The sequence below is a fragment of the Peromyscus maniculatus genome, chromosome X (assembly GCF_049852395.1).
Source record: "Peromyscus maniculatus bairdii isolate BWxNUB_F1_BW_parent chromosome X, HU_Pman_BW_mat_3.1, whole genome shotgun sequence".
Lineage (NCBI taxonomy): Eukaryota > Metazoa > Chordata > Mammalia > Rodentia > Cricetidae > Peromyscus > Peromyscus maniculatus.
Genome location: NC_134875.1, coordinates 92807305 through 92823400, shown reverse-complemented (window position 1 = coordinate 92823400; position 16096 = coordinate 92807305). Strand labels below are relative to the sequence as shown.

At 37.8% G+C, this 16096-nt stretch overlaps 1 protein-coding gene across 3 annotated transcripts in view; it reads right to left on the bottom strand.

The window, feature by feature from the left end:
• Positions 1–16096, bottom strand: part of LOC102911433 (melanoma-associated antigen B18-like) — a 545146-nt gene that overhangs the window by 507060 nt on the left and 21990 nt on the right. Inside the window, exon 1 of one of the 3 annotated variants that reach the window (XM_006990121.4) lies at positions 13703–13844. The exons of 1 other annotated variant lie outside the window; for it this stretch is intronic. The gene's annotated coding sequence lies outside the window, so the exon portion shown is untranslated. Of the gene's footprint in view, positions 1–12123; positions 12226–13702; positions 13845–16096 lie in introns of those variants that run through there. One more of the 3 variants, XM_076561541.1, reaches the window with a different exon arrangement.

Genomic DNA, 16096 nt, shown 5'->3' with positions numbered 1-16096 from the left:
TTGTGCTCACTCTGACTGGCAAGTTCATGTATCCTGCTGCTGAGGCATTCCTTCACTAGCATTAGAACCTACTTCTTTGGGATTCCACCATGGACTGAAGACCAGCTGAAACATTCAGCCTTATGGACTGACAGCTACCTGACTCTTGGTTTTTTCCTTTGAGAGATAGCCATTGCTGTGACTAGCCTGACTCTAAAAACCTCCCCTTTTAATACATACTTATTCTATCTGTTCTGATCCTTCAGAGAACCCCAGCTAATACAGTCCCAGAAGGAACATATCTAGACCAGACCTTATCCCACTTTTCTGCATGGAGCCAAATTCAGTGACACAGTATGAAGTGGAGCTATCCAACCATGCCCATTATCAGTTAGACACCTTCAGAGATGCCAAAGGATTCTGTCAATGAGTACTGTTACCTAACAATGGCTAAGTTTATATACTTGGAGACAGGCTATAATTTGAATAAGTTAAGGGTAAAACAAGAATGCAGCTATTCAATTCTCAAAAAAAATAAATTAAAAAATGCAACTGTTTCTAATAAAATATGCCTGGCCAGCTTCAAATGCAAATGTTTCACAATTCCTTTACTTCACCAATTACTCATCACTCTACTAGTCCGTATTTCCAGGGTTTCTGAAGTGCCCTGTCAAAACTAATATTCCTCTCATACAGTCAAGAAATGTGATCACCAACTCAGCTGAAATCAAACCAGAAGAGGCCAAGAGTGGCCCCAACACAAATGATAGTTCCCACTTGTCAGCTTGCCCTGCTCCCATCACTTACTCGTTTTAAGTGTCTCTCAGTCTTCACTGTGATGACAACCAAACTAGTTTAGATGCCTGTACAGGACTGAGTACCACCCCTAGAATTCTCAAAGCTAGAATGCTTTCAGAGACATCTATTTACATGCTTATCACTTGCTTTCAACTAGCTGAAACAGAACACCTTAAAGTCTCAACCACAAACAACAAAATCCAGCCCTCTCCAGGATCTTCTAGATCAATCCTTAGGGGAAAAGATTATTCTCACTTTTTCTGTAAGAAGTATCTGTACTGATCTACCAAAGTGAGAGAGAGGCTATCCAAATGAACAGACATCACCATCTTTGCTCACACGGAGCCCCTTGCCCTCATATGAAAGTTTCTCTTCTCTCCAGGAAATAACTATACATATTAAGGAGTATCCGGAGAGGCATAAAACTATACATCAGATAATAATGACTGTGGTGTCCCTTTACCTTCTATTTCTATAATTAAAATGTTATATAGAGGTTTAAGGAAGATTGAGATAACTTCGCTCCTCAAGCTATGTATTCCTGTTCCCTGGGAGCAGCAATTTGAAATTTCTTTTGCTAAAACTGTTTTTAGACTCTGTCTTACCAAGCATGCTACCAGGAACACAAAATTCCCAAGATAGGAATGAACTTGAGATATTTTTGAACTATGCATGCCTTGAAGAAATATTTATTGACTCCTAAATGGATCCAGACATATTACTGGGTGCTAGGAAACCTCAAATAAACAAGATATTCCCCAAGTCTTTAAGCTCTCCCACCTCCTCTCTAGCATGAGAGATGAATATGGAAAAGGGTACTGTCGATAAGAGAAGTATTAAAAAATAATGCTCAGAAACAGGTTGCTAAATAAGTCTTTATAGCATCATTTAACTATTTTCTGTCCTTGAAAATGATTTAACATAATATGTATCAACATGAAATTATGTTTCTGGTATAGTTTTCAGCAAGGGGTGGCTGTGGTGCTGGCTCAGCAATTAAGAGTGCACACTGCTCTTGCAGAGGACCCCAGTTAGGTTCCCAGCACCAACACTAGGTGGCTCACAACTGCCTGTAACTCCAACTCCAGAGGATCTGACACCCTCTTCTGATTTCTGTGGCAAGCACATTCACATACACAAACTGACACAGTTATACACATAATTAAAAATAAAAACAGAATTCTTTTTAAAGGTAGATAGATACAAGACTGTAGCATCAGCACATACTTATTATGTGAAAATAATATAAACACTGATAAATATATATTATTGACTAAAATGTTAATTATAGTCACCTTTATTTCATGTATGTATATGTCTCTCTGTCTCTCTCTCTCTCTCTGTCTTTCTCTCTCTCTGTCTCTCTCTCTCTCTTTGTGTGTGTGTGTGTGTGTGTGCATATGCAGGTGCAGGTGCATAATGTATGCACATTCATATAAAGGCATCAAGTGTCTTTCTCAACCACTCTATATCTTAATCTTTTTTTAATAGACAGAGTCTCTAACTGAATCCAAGGTTCACTGATTCAACTAGACTGACTTGGCCAGAAAGCCTCAGGGATCTTTTTCTGTCACCCCAGCTCTAGGATTACAGGCAACCCACCATACCTAGATTTTTACTTGGGTGCTTAGGCTCTGAATTCAGGTACCCACGCTCGCATGGCAAGCACTTGATTGCTCCTCAGTGCCTTAGTTACCCCTCACTGCTGAAGTGATAACAGCCTTTTCCCCTTTTGCTTACTCACATATCCTAATTTACTCATACATAGCATGGATTGCTTGTTTTAAAAAGAAAAACTTTAGTAATTATAAAAAAAATAAAACACATGAAGACCAAGCATCCAATCAAATGATAAGAACTTAGAAATGGTGAAGCAATACAATATCTTCATCATAAGATTCTGGGATTAAATTCCCATGTTGCTTGGATCTAGATGTAGCTCTAAATGGGACCAATCTTGTTACATATGATACTTTTTTCTTACAGATTTTTTGCAAATAATTTTAAGTGAATGCTTTAGGATTGAACATTTTACGTAAAATCTCTTCCCAAATCATCAAAACTAAGAATTCATTTCTTTGAGAGTATGACTTATTTTTAATGTTATTTGCATAAGAACTTGAGAACAAGATTGGTAACTGTTTATGCTAAAATACTACATGTGATTGCAAACTTGTTTTTCTCTGTGCAGTGAGAAGAAAAGCACATAGATATAGACCTATTGTGAAAAATCTGTATATTTCATCTAATTTATCTAATTTTTGTTATAAGATATCCAGTCATAATTTATTTATACTCCCTTAATAATCATTGGGGAAAAAATCAATGTATTCATCATATTCTGTTTCAAGTATTATTCAAGGCCTCTCATATAAATTTTCTCATTTGACTCTCAGACAATTTGGATACTGTTATTATCTGACAGTATTTTTTATAGTTGTATTTATTTTTATTTTATGTGTATGAATGTTTTGCCTGCATGTGTTTATGCGTACCACATGTGTCTGGTGTCCACAGATGTCGAAAAAGGGTCTCAAATACCCTGTAAGTAGAATTACAGACTGTGGTAAGCCACCTTGTGAGCACTGGGAATTGAACCCTGGTCCTCTGTAAGAACAGGCAGTACTCTTAACCACTGAGCCATCTTTCCAGCTACCTGCCACTTGATTTTATAAATTAAAAAAAAAATGATATGTATATAGGTTCTCTGGGAAAGGAATAAAGCTCTTGGGAGAAATAGATGATCCATTATTGAAGAAGGTCTCTCTCACATACACACAAATGCTGTGGGATGTCTTTCTGTATGCTGTGAATATGTGTTGCTTTGACTGGATAATAAAGAAAGCTATATTGGCCTATGGCAAGGCAGCTTAGAGGCAAGCCGGTAACACAAGAAAATAGACAGTAAGAGGAAAGGCAGAGGTGGAGGAGATACCATCCCACCATCCAGAGAGCAGCATGTAATGGCACACAGGTAAAGCCATGGAACATGTGGCGACATATAGATTAACAGAAATGGGCTGAGTTTAGTTGTTAGAGCTAGCTAGCAAGAAGCTTGAGCCATAGGCCATGATCATACAGTTTGTAATTAATATAAGCCTCTGTGTGTTTATTTGGGTCTGAGTGGCTATGGAACCATGCAGGACAAAAAAAAACTTTCAGCTATACACACACACACACACACACACATACACACACATCACACGTGCATGCACATGCACGCACGTGCACACACACACACAGAGCTGAGCCTGGACAAGTTTGAAAAGTAAGCAAGAATGGAAGCACCCACAAACTCAAAAGAACACACAAATTAGATTGAATGGGTTCTCACTGGAAGAAAATTTGACCATCAGAATAACAACAGCAATGGTTTATAACACAATCAAATTAAAAAATAACCTCTGCACAATAACCCCAAGGGTGCAGTTGTGGCACACATACATTGGCACTAACCATCAGCTTTCTAATTGGGCTTAAGACCTGCTAAACAAGAGGGAGATCAGACTTGATTGTGGAAACTTTCCCAATTACCTAGGGCTAGTGAAGTCATGAATCTTGGAGAAAAACCTACAGCAGCCACATTAATAAAACAACATAGCAACCCCTAACCACATTCAAAATATTTGTCCTCATACCCACAGATAACTGTAGTCCTCACCCCACACCAAAGAAACTTCTCCTTGCAACAGGGGGAGATGAGTACAGAAAACCACAACCAATCAAAAGGCCAAGGTGTGGAGGCCAGTCCCAATGCATACAACTACAATTCCCACACCTAATGCTAAGGGAACATTACAGAAGAGGAAAGACTGTTTTTAAGAGACAGAAGAATAGGTAGTTTGCTGTAAGACTGTGTCTCTTAGGAATGTGAGAAGCTACACCCACAAAGCCTCACCAACATTAACTATCTAAACATGAGCTGAACAACAATACACATGCTAAAGTGGACATGGGAAAGTTTTTGAGGCCTCAATCCTGTACAAAGAACAGTGTTAAGGAACACTGACAGTGGGATAAATAGTATTCCTCAAGGAAGAGCACACTGATTGGTTATCAATACCAAATTGTCATCCCTGAAAACATACATACAAGTAGCATTATACAGACTGTATGTATATGCATATGTATATGTATATGTATATGTATATGTATATGTATATGTATATGTATATGTATATGTATATATGCATGTGTATGTATATATATGAAATAACATATAATGAAATGTTATTACAATTAATAGAAAATTAGGCCATAAGTTTGAAAGAGAGCAACATGGTGTATTATAGGAGGTTTGGGAGGGAGGAACAGGAAGGAGAGAATAATGGAATTATATTATAATTTTAAAAAAATAAACCATAGACTACTGGCAATGGTCAAGAGGGTGCCAGAGCTGGCTGACCTACAATGGAGATCAGATGGCTGAACACCCTAACTGTCTTGATAGAACCCTCATCCAGTGACTGATGGAAGCAAATACAGAGATCCACGGCCAAGTCCTAAGTGGAGCTCCAGGAGTCCAATCATCCATGACAGAGAGAGAGGAGGGATTCTATGAGCAAGAGTTATCGAGACCATGACTGGAAAAAGTACAGAGACAACTCGCCAAACTACTGGAAACACATGAACTGTGGACAAATAGCTGAGGAGCCACAATGGTACTGGACTAGGCCCTCTGGATAAGTGAGACAGTTGTTTAGCTTGAACTGTTTAGGGGGCCCCCAGGCAGTGGAACTGGGACCTGTCCCTAGTGCATGAGCTGGCTTTTTGGAACCTAGGGCCTATGCTGAGACACTTTGCTCAGCCTTGGTGCAGGGAGGAGGGGAATTGGACCTGCCTCAACTGAATGTACAAGACTTTGTTGACTCCCCATGGGAGACCCTGTCTTGGAGGAAGTGGGAATGGGGGGTGGGTTGGGTGGTAAGGCTGGGGGTGGGAGGAGGGAGGACAGGGGAATCTGAGGTTGATATGCAAAATGAATAGAAAATCTCTTAATAAAAAATAAAAATCAATTAATTAATTAAAAAGAATAACTTTTAAAAACTACATTTTAAAAAACTCCCCACAGCTGTGCCTACAGGCCAATCTGATAGAGGCATTTTCTCAGATGACTCTAGATTGTGTCAAGTTGACAAAAAACTAATAAGCACAATAATGAAATATTAATAATTGGTTGAATTTGAATTGGAGTCTAAATTCTAAATGCTTTGTGACTGGTTTCCTGCTTATAGTGTAGTAGTTAGCATTCCATTACCATAACCAAAATGTGAGATAAACCAACTAAAAAGAAATGATTAATATTATTCATGGTTTCATAGATTTCAGTTTATGATTGGTTAGCTACATCACTTTTGAGGTTTGGGTAAAGATGTACATCGTATGGGTGTATATTATAGAAGAAAGCTTCTCATCTCACTGAGACTAGCAAGGCGAAAGACAGGGAAAGGAAGAGGTAACACATAGAGAACCCAAGAGACAGGAGCAGTGGAGACATAGAGACCTAACTTCTTTGCATTAGGCCCTTAATGGTCTTATCACCTCACAATCATGGCATGTGCTGGGAACCAAGCCTTACAAACAGACTTTGGGGAGACATTCAAAATCTAAACCTATGAGAAGCAGTCTGAGAAGGAGATTATATACAGCCACCATGCTACACTGAGATGGGAAGACAATGATTCCTGGCTATTACACAGCATCTTACACATAGAAAGGATTTTGTATACAGAGTTTTTAGTTTCTTCACCCCCTCTCCTCCTGCTCATTCTTTATCCTTCCAAGGAATAAGGACTAGTTTCTCTCCTGGGGTCCTCACTTCTTACTCCCCATATGTAATAGGTTGGTATAGCTGAATTAGCTTTGTATTCCCAATGAGGATCCAGATGATAACATCCACTCAATCACCAGCAGGAATTAGAATTTTGATACCTACTTACCCCTGGCATAAAGGCACTGTATAGTCACTAATCCTTATATGTTTGGTTGTAAGCCTAGCCTTTGGCAGCTGAGCCCTCTCTCCAGCCCATAGCTGATCCTTATAGAGACACTGCTGCAACTGTGACCTTGGTGTTCATTTCTTTGGGTCAGCATCTGCTGCATCAGAGACACTGCCACCTGTCCTGGCTCTCTTCATATCCTTACTGTTCTGTCATGCATTTCATCTTACTTAAAACTCAATGATCCAAAGTCTGGAAATGCATTTTGGTTGATGTCTTCATTTAAAGCATCTGACAAAAGAGAACATATACAAATGAATGCATTATATCCTATTGGTGCTGCTCACAAGATGTTAGAAGCTCTCAAATCTCATGGAACTCCAGCAGTACTAGCAACTTTGAAGGCATATATCGGTGTGCCAGCTCAGCATGGAGATCTTTATCTAAATAGTACAGACAGAATTTCAGGCAACTATATTTTATAAAAATACTCTGACTAATTGTAATGATTATCCAAATTTGAAAAGCACTTTTACACCTCAAGAAAGTGTGTGTGTGTGTGTGTGTGTGTGTGTGTGTGTGTGTGTGTGTGTGTGTGTAGCTGTGGCCTCAAAAGGAACAATACTAAGCAGGTGATAAAAAGAGGGAAAATTACTTTACTGATCTTCAACAAACAGCATGGACAGTCAATGACCAATAAAAGTCAATGAGGTGCTAAGAGTCCATTTACACTATTGATTTAACTGCTCACTGAGCTGTATTTCTTTATTTGCCTGCCGTCCTTTTTAGTACTAGCCAGGTCCCATTGAGAGACATCTAGCAACTTTGGATACTTAAACAACCTTGATCACCTTCAAGGACCAATACATAGAAGATATTATAAAATGTGTCTGTGTTATATACAAGTAACACTATTCAGACTGAGGAGGTTGCATTTATGTATTTAGGAGTATATATACATAAGTGTATATAACAACAATTAGTGAAAAAACAGGCCAAGAATTTGAAAGAGCAAGGAGGGATATATGGGAGGGTTTGAAGGGAAGAAAGGTTAGTGAGGTATGATATAACTACATTATAATCTCAAAAAAATTAATAAAAAACAATATGGCTATGATACATAAGGCCCAGTAACATCAAATCAACTATTTCATCATAGAAGACATGGGGTAAATATAAAACATTGTCATATATTAATAACTACATCATGCCTCTTATTTGTGAATCCTGAATAAAGCTATACTTGTTTCACTTAATTCTAATAGTCAATCATATCAAAATAAAAAATTACAAGCAAACATACTGTTTTTCTTTTCTTTGAGAGAAAGAGGACATTAAGTTGGGTGGCTAGGAAGATGGAGAAGATCAGGGGAAAACTGAGGGAAAGGAAAGAACAGGATCAAAATATATTGCATGAAAAACATTTTAAACAAAACATAAACAATTAAGAAGTAAGAAGTTTTCATTGCATGGATGGCTGCTATAATAGACTAAGAAAACTTTTATCTATCATAGAAAGAGATCCATCTTTCCCACAAGGAAAAGACCTGACAGTATTTCCTAATTCCTCCGATATATACTTCAAGCAATTAAAGTAATAAATCAATTTCAAAATTGTATTCAACTTAAGGATAGGAAGAAGAAAGACAATAGGAAGCAACTGATATGATACTGTTCCCTATCATGTTTGCTCATTATCACAAACCCTACTAGTCTCTTGCAACTTAGCTCTTACTTCCTGTCAGTTCAAACTGAATATCCCTAGAATCCATCCTGAGCATTCTGACTCATCACTTCCTGATTCATTTGAACAAAGCATAAAATGAATCATTATTTACATTCTCATAAAGCTATAACTTTTTCCAACAACTAGATCTCTTTATTTGTATTTTGTGTTATTGTGTATATGTCCTCACAATATACAGGATAACTAGTAAGTGCTCAAAAAATAAGGGAATTGATTTGTTACTAAGAAAAATTATCTAATTTATGAAAATTGAATTTTAATCATACTGATTTGAAATACAGTTGAGCAACATCCCATTCTGAAAGTCCTAATCAAATTAGACTTTTAAAAGTATAGTATTTTTATTAATTCTTAGAGAATTTCATAAATATATCTTGATGGTAGTCACCTCTTACTCTTCCCAGATCCATGCCCTCATCCCCTGTTTATGTCCTCTTTATTTAGATGAGATTATCTTGCAGTAGCTTAACATTCCCAAAATCCCAGGAATATTTAAAAAATAAAGTAAGATCAATGTAATGTAAATTTTCCTTCCATTTCCTTCCAATATTTGTCTGGAAATATTAACCCATTTATATAATGAATTTCAGCCATTTTCTTTCTTATTTTTTGACTTTTATTGATTCTTTGCGGATTTCATATCAAGCATTCTGATTCCACTTATGTCTCTGTTCCCTCACATCCACCCTCTGCCCTTGCAATCTCCCTCCAAAAACAAAACCAAATTTGAAAGAAAAAACAAAAACAAAACAAAGAAACAAAACAAAAACAAACAGAAAAAGAAGAAGTATCTTCTTGTGGAAGCTATACTGTGGCCCGTTGAGTGACATAGTTTACCTTTTATTCATTCATCATTGCCAAAAGTCATTGGCCTGGCTCCAGGCCTCTGGTCTCTGCTATACCACAGATAATGAGCTCTCTCACTGGGGATCCTCTTGGATATCCTGTTGTTGTCCTGTGCTCTGGAGATCCTGCTGTTTTGGATCTATAGGTTTGCCCCCTTCACAGCTCCAACAGTTCATAGATGAGGTGGGTGTTGGGGTGGGCTAACTCAGCCCTGGCTCTGGGCCTGGGTGAGAGTTGATTTGTTCAGACCTCCAGCTTTCCCTCATCATCACTATCCTGATGAGCTCTCCAACACTACCTCAGCTAGCTCACACAATGCAGCCACCAGAAGGAAGAAGGACCAGTTCTTCTGCTCTCTTGGAGCACTCAGATCCTGGTCTCTCTCACTCATATCACCAGGACTAGCCCTCTCTCCCAATTGAATTTCAGCCACTTTCACTCCCCATTTTCCTCACTTATCCTACCCTGTCCCACTGACACTATTCTTCTCAACAATTTCAATTTTAATTCTAAATAAAACACCATTTTAGGCATTTCTTTAAATGCATGTAATGAATAATATGGATTATATGATGGTAATTCAATTTTTAGAGTTTTGAGACAGAGTCTTGCTATATACTCTAAGATGGTCTGCAACTCATTATGTAGCTCAGACTTGTATCAATTCCATGATCCTCCTGCCTTAGTCAGCCAAGTTCTGGCATTAGAGTCATGTACCATCACATGTTGCTAAATATTTTCCTTCTTTGAGGAACCTTCATACTGTTTCCATGATAACTTTACTAATTTACTATTCTGATAGTGTGTAAGAAGCATATATATGGTAAAAATGCAAAAATAAACAAAATGAGATTACATTAAACTAAAAATATCTGCACAGCAAAGAAACAATCAACACAGTGAAGCCACAATATACATAAAGGAAGAAAATACTGGAAAGCTCTACATTTATTTTAAATTGAGTTTTTATCCAGAATATAAAAGAACTCAGTTGAATAACAAAACACCAACACAATCCAATTTAAATGTGGGCAATGGACTTACTAGGCGCTTCTCAAAAGGGGTATACAAGTGTAGTTGGTTGGTTTTACTTTTTACTCTTTGGGGAGCCTGCCACCCAGCTCCCAAATAAATGCACAGAGATTTATTCTTGCTTATGAATGCCTGGCCTTAGTTTGGTTTATTTCTAGCCAGCTTTTCTTAAATTATACTATCTATCTTTTGCCTCTGGGCTTTTACCTTTCTATATACTTTTTTTTACTTCTTACTCCATGGCTTGCTGTGTAGCTGGGTGGTGGGCCCTTCAAGTCCTCTCCTTGTTCTCTCACTCTTTCTTCTTTTCCTCCCATATTTCTCCACCTTTTTACTCTCTCTGTGTCTGTCAGCCCCACCTATCCTTTCTCCTGCCTAGATATTGGCCATTCAGCTCTTTATTAGATCAATCAGGTATTTTATACAGGCAAACACAGCTTCACAGAGTTAAACAAATGCAGCATAAAAGAATGCAATACATCTTTGCATCATCAAACAATATTCTACAGCATAAACAAATGTAACATATCTTCAACTAATATTCTACAACATACAAGTGACCAAAAAGAACGTGAAAAACGTTCAACATCACTAATCAACATGAACATTCAAATCAAAACTTCAATGAAATATCACCATATCCTAGTTATAATGCTCTCATAAAAAAGAAAAAAAAATATTCTGAATTGTCTAAAAGTTGAAAAATGAGTGATGTCTTACACAGAGATGAAATAGACATTTGGAACTCAAAAGTAAATCTCATTTGTAAGTCTTCTTACTACTGAACCCACAAATTCTTAAGAGACAAGAACAAATTACAAGGAGTTGAGGGAAAACAAAATGTGATTGATAAAGGACAAAGTGCCAAGTCATGAGAAAATAAAGCAAAGTGTTAGCAAAAGTCTACCCCCTCTTTCTTCCATACCTGTACCAAATAAGTGGAGGTACTAAGAAAACAACTACCATTGATTGAAGTAAAATCAATAAATATTTAAGTCAGAGTACTCCATCAATTATTTCTATCATTCTCCTTGTGATGTCTTGGTATAATTCTCTCACATTTAACAATTTCCTTCCTAGAAGTATAACTTAAATTCAAATGAAGACTCAAAAAGATAATGTTTTATGTGCTTATAAATAAGTAAATAAAATTTATAATTTTTATCTTATCTTCAGCAGCCTGGAAACTTTTAAATGTTCTTAATTGATAAATAATAATTTTATATATTTACTGTACTGTGGGAGTTTTCAATATACTTTAGCACCCTGAGGTCAAAAACTATGCTTTTTCAAAGGAATAATTGAAGTATATGACTTCATAATAATTGAAGTGTATGACTTCATAATAATTGAAGCATATGAAATATAATGCATCATTATAATATATTTTGATCCCAAAGTTCTATAAACTAAAAATTGTTTTCTCTACCATGATATACATCAACAGGCCTAAGTTGAAATCAATTCCGTAGAAGCTTTAATGTAGCTTACTGATTTTGCTACTTTAGATGCCAGAAATTTGCTCTGATAGGATTTGCTTCAAGAAGACAAAAAGCTAGAATGATGGAAAGAAGTTTTTTCTACACAGGTTTAGGATTATTAATTGAAATTCAAATGACAGCAAGTAGGAAAACAAAAGCAAAATTTTGTGAAATGTTGCAAAACTTGCAAACAAAAGAATGCTTTTGCAAAGAAATAATTAAATTGCAAGAAGATATAAGACTGATTTCAGATCAAGTAGCAAATAATCTTACTTTATCTTTCCATGAACCACCTACTTACCAAGTCACTGCCAGACAATCAAGTTTTTTTCCTTTGTTAAATTATTTAACGATGGCACTTCCAATGATGGTTAACAGGTTCATCCGGCTTCAAAGACCTCCAGAGAGGAAGTAAATTCATGATTGAAATGCTGGTATGAACCATCCTATCTGCTTCAGGCAACGTGCCAATTATACCCACAGGGAACAAGGTGTCCCAGGGCTGATTCTGAGAGGACATGCAGCTCAAGAAACAATGATACTTATTAGTGGAATCCACTGTCAGTTATCAGATGCCCAAAAGAACATACTGAGATACAATTTGTTCTAAAGTTTACACTGGTTTTTGAAAAGAAAGTCTCTGAGCAAATTGTTTTCTCAATTATTATCACAAAAGTCATAGCTTTTGTTCAAATGAAAAGTTAGTCTTTTGTATAATATACAAGTCCCTCTTACACCAAACTCCATAGAAGCAGAGTTTGTAATCCTAGTATTCATGAAGAATAGGCAAGGATATCACTAGTTCATCCTGTTCTACTTAGTGACTTATAGGCCAGCCTACCTGGAGGAGGAGGAACAGAAGGAACTGAAATGAGTGGGAAAGGGATGGAAGTGGAAGAGATGGGAGAGAAAAGAAAGGGGAAATAAAATATAGTGTTATAAACAGATAAAAGGAAACTAGAATAGGAGGATTAAATGGGAAGGGGGATAGGCGAGTAGGGTAAAGGAGGTAATATGGGGAGGGACAACTAATACTAAATGCCTTTAGAAAAGCCATATGGAAATCTACAACTGGACAGTGTGCAGAGAACATGACACTTTGGAGCATTCAGTCCTAAATGAGATATCTTCACCAAATGCCTCCCCTTGAGGCTCAGGGATCTATGTGGAAGAAGAGACAGAAAGACTGTAAGAGCCTGAGGTGGTGGAGGACTCCGAGGAAACAGCATCTTCCAGACACAACAGTACCAAAGCACATGTGAACCCACAGAGACGAGCAGCACACACAAGACCTGCAGAGGTTCAAGCCAGACGGGTCCCAGCATGAGAGGGGGAAGTGGACACAAGTCCCACCCCTAACTACGAAGCTATTTGCAATTGATAGCAGCTGGCAAAGAGACAATTAGTTCTTTCTAAAGAAGTACACTGGACATACCAACCACACTCCAGGGCAGGCTCCATACCCAGGAGTCATTGGCCAATAAAAAAGTGATTCTGGGATTTTTTTGTATGTGTGCAATTTTTGTTTTGTTGGTATTTGTTGTCCTACTTCTTTTTTTAATTTAATTTTATTTTGTTTTACAATACCATTCAGTTCTACATATCAGCCACAGATTCCCTTGTTGTCCCCCGTCCCGCCCCCCTCCTCTTTCCCCCAGCCCACACCACATTCCCATCTCCTCCAGGGCAAAGACTCCCCTGAGGATTGAGATCAACCTGATAGACTCAGTCCAGGCAGGTCCAGTCCCCTCCTCCCAGACTGAGCCAAGTGTCCCTGCATAAGTCCCAGGTTTCAAACAGCCAACTCATGCACTGAGCCCAGGACCAGGTACCACTGCCTAGATGCCTCCCAAACAGATCAAGCCAATCAACTGACTCACCTATTCAGAGGGCCTGATTCAGCTGGGGGCCCCTCAGCCTTTGGTTCAAAGTTCATGTGTTTCCATTCCTTTGGCTATTTGTCCTTGTGCTTTATCCAACCTTGGTCTCAACAATTCTCGCTCACATAAACCCTCCTCTTTCTCGCTAATTGGACTCCTGGAGCTCCACCCAGGGCCTGACCGTGGATCTCTGCATCCAGATCCTTCAGTCGTTGGATGGGGGTTGTTGTTGTCCTACTTTTTAAGTTTGTTTCAATTTTCATTTTTTTCCCTTTGAAAGAGAGACAAGAAGAGAGAAAAACATGGAGGTGGGTGGGTACAGAGGTAGGGAGGATCTGGGAGGAGTATGGGGAGGGGAAAGAATATGATAAAAATATAGTGTATGAAAAAATAATTAAAAAGAGAAAGCTGTTTCTTATCCACTTGTGGTAACCTTCATGACAAGAACGTTACTCAGTACTCAGATTCTTGCTATCAGACTATCCCTTTTTTGGAGTATAATACAGAAACTCTGGTTTCTAACTTTTACTTCCTAGGTCATTTAGCTTCTATGAGATCCCTTTGTCATATTAGCAAATTGGAAACAGCCTTATCTGCCTTTCCCATATGCTAAATTGCTCTGAAGAACAAGGTAGGTAATATCAATGAAAGCACTAGGTAGGCTAAGTAATGGGTTACTCAAGTCAGAGACATGACTTAGGAGAATGAAATGGAGAGTAAGATAAACATATCTCCCTTACAAATTCTCAGCAGCATATCATCAAAATGCTGTTATTGTGCCATAAAATTATTTAATAGCATATTAAAAGATTCACATGGCTTGAAACTGTGGATCACTCTCAAAGTACATCAATATAAATATTATGTTGGTCACATTAAAATACAATATTGACTTTTGTGTAATGTCTCACGGTTCCTTTCACTGAAACTAAAACAATGTATCTTGTGTTTGCAAAAGCTCTTCTGTCATTTATTTCACAGAGGCTTCTGTAGACAAAGAAAGTAGGCATAAAAATGTGTGTGTTGAGTGTCTCTTGCTTGCTTGCAAAGACAGCATCTGTTAAAAGAAGTCTGTGGATAATGTTACAAAAAAAAAATCCCTTGCTCTACTATGAAAATTCAGACACATGGCCCTGATTGTGACCTTCTATCCCAAAGTAAACCTGTACCTACACTGCATGTAATGAGAACACGGTTTATTCTTTGAGAAATGACTGAGAAGTCAACATGCTTGTTTCATCTCAGCAGTCATAGAAAAGGAAAAGTGGACTGCTGTGGGATGGTCTTTCTGTACACTGTGAATATGTGTTGCTACCGTTGGTTAATAAAGAAGCTGCTATGACCTATGGCAAGGCAGAATAGAGCCAGGCAGAGAACCCAAGCAGAGAGACAAGGAGAAGAAAGGCAAGGTGGGAGGAGAGATGTGGAGCACTGACAGGGAGCAAGATGTAATGGAACACAGATAATGCTACAAAGACACATAGCAAAACATAGATTAATAGAAATAGGTTGAATTAATTTGTAAGAGCTAGGTAATGATAAGTCTGAGCCATAGACCGACCAATTTATAATCAGTATAAACCATGGTGTGTATATTTGGGACTGAATGGCTGCGGGACTGGGCAGGATAGAAACTTCTGTTTATAGTTGGCTCTAAAACAAAAGACGATAGGACATGGGGAGGAGCAAAAGAGACAAATAGAGGTATGATTAGAAACTTTTTGATGTTTAATAGCACAAACTTAAAAATAATGCTTGTCGTGTTAGCTTGTTTTATGTCAATTTGATACACCCTAGTCATTTGGTAATAAGGAATCTTAATAGAGAAAATGCCTCCATGGGATTTACCTATAGGCAAGTCCGTAGGGCATTTTCTTGATTGATGATTGATATGAGAGAGCCCAGCTCACTGTGGATGGTTCCCACCCTTAGACAGGTGGTTGGGCCTGGGTTGTCTAAGAAAACAAGCTGAGTAAGCCATGGGGAACAAGCCAGTAAGCAGCACTTACTCCTTCATGGCCCCTCCATCAATTCCTGCCTTGAGTTCTTGCCTTCAATGATGGATTACAAACTGTAAGACTAAACAAACCCTTTCTGCCCAAAATTGGAAGTCATGGTATTTAATCATAACAATAGACACCCTAACTAAGACACTCATTAATTAAGCAATGAATTTACCTAAGAATAGCTGGTTAACTAACAGTTCTATCATCAATAAAATATCAACCATAGCTAATGACGCTCTGTGTTGTATTTAAAAATTAAGGACTCTTGAAACCTATGTCATGACATATCGAGTAGTGCATATCAATGTCATTACTTACCTAATAGTGCATATTCTGCAGCAAGACATTAGAATGGATTTTCTCTGTGAAAGATTGCCTGTATGGCAAT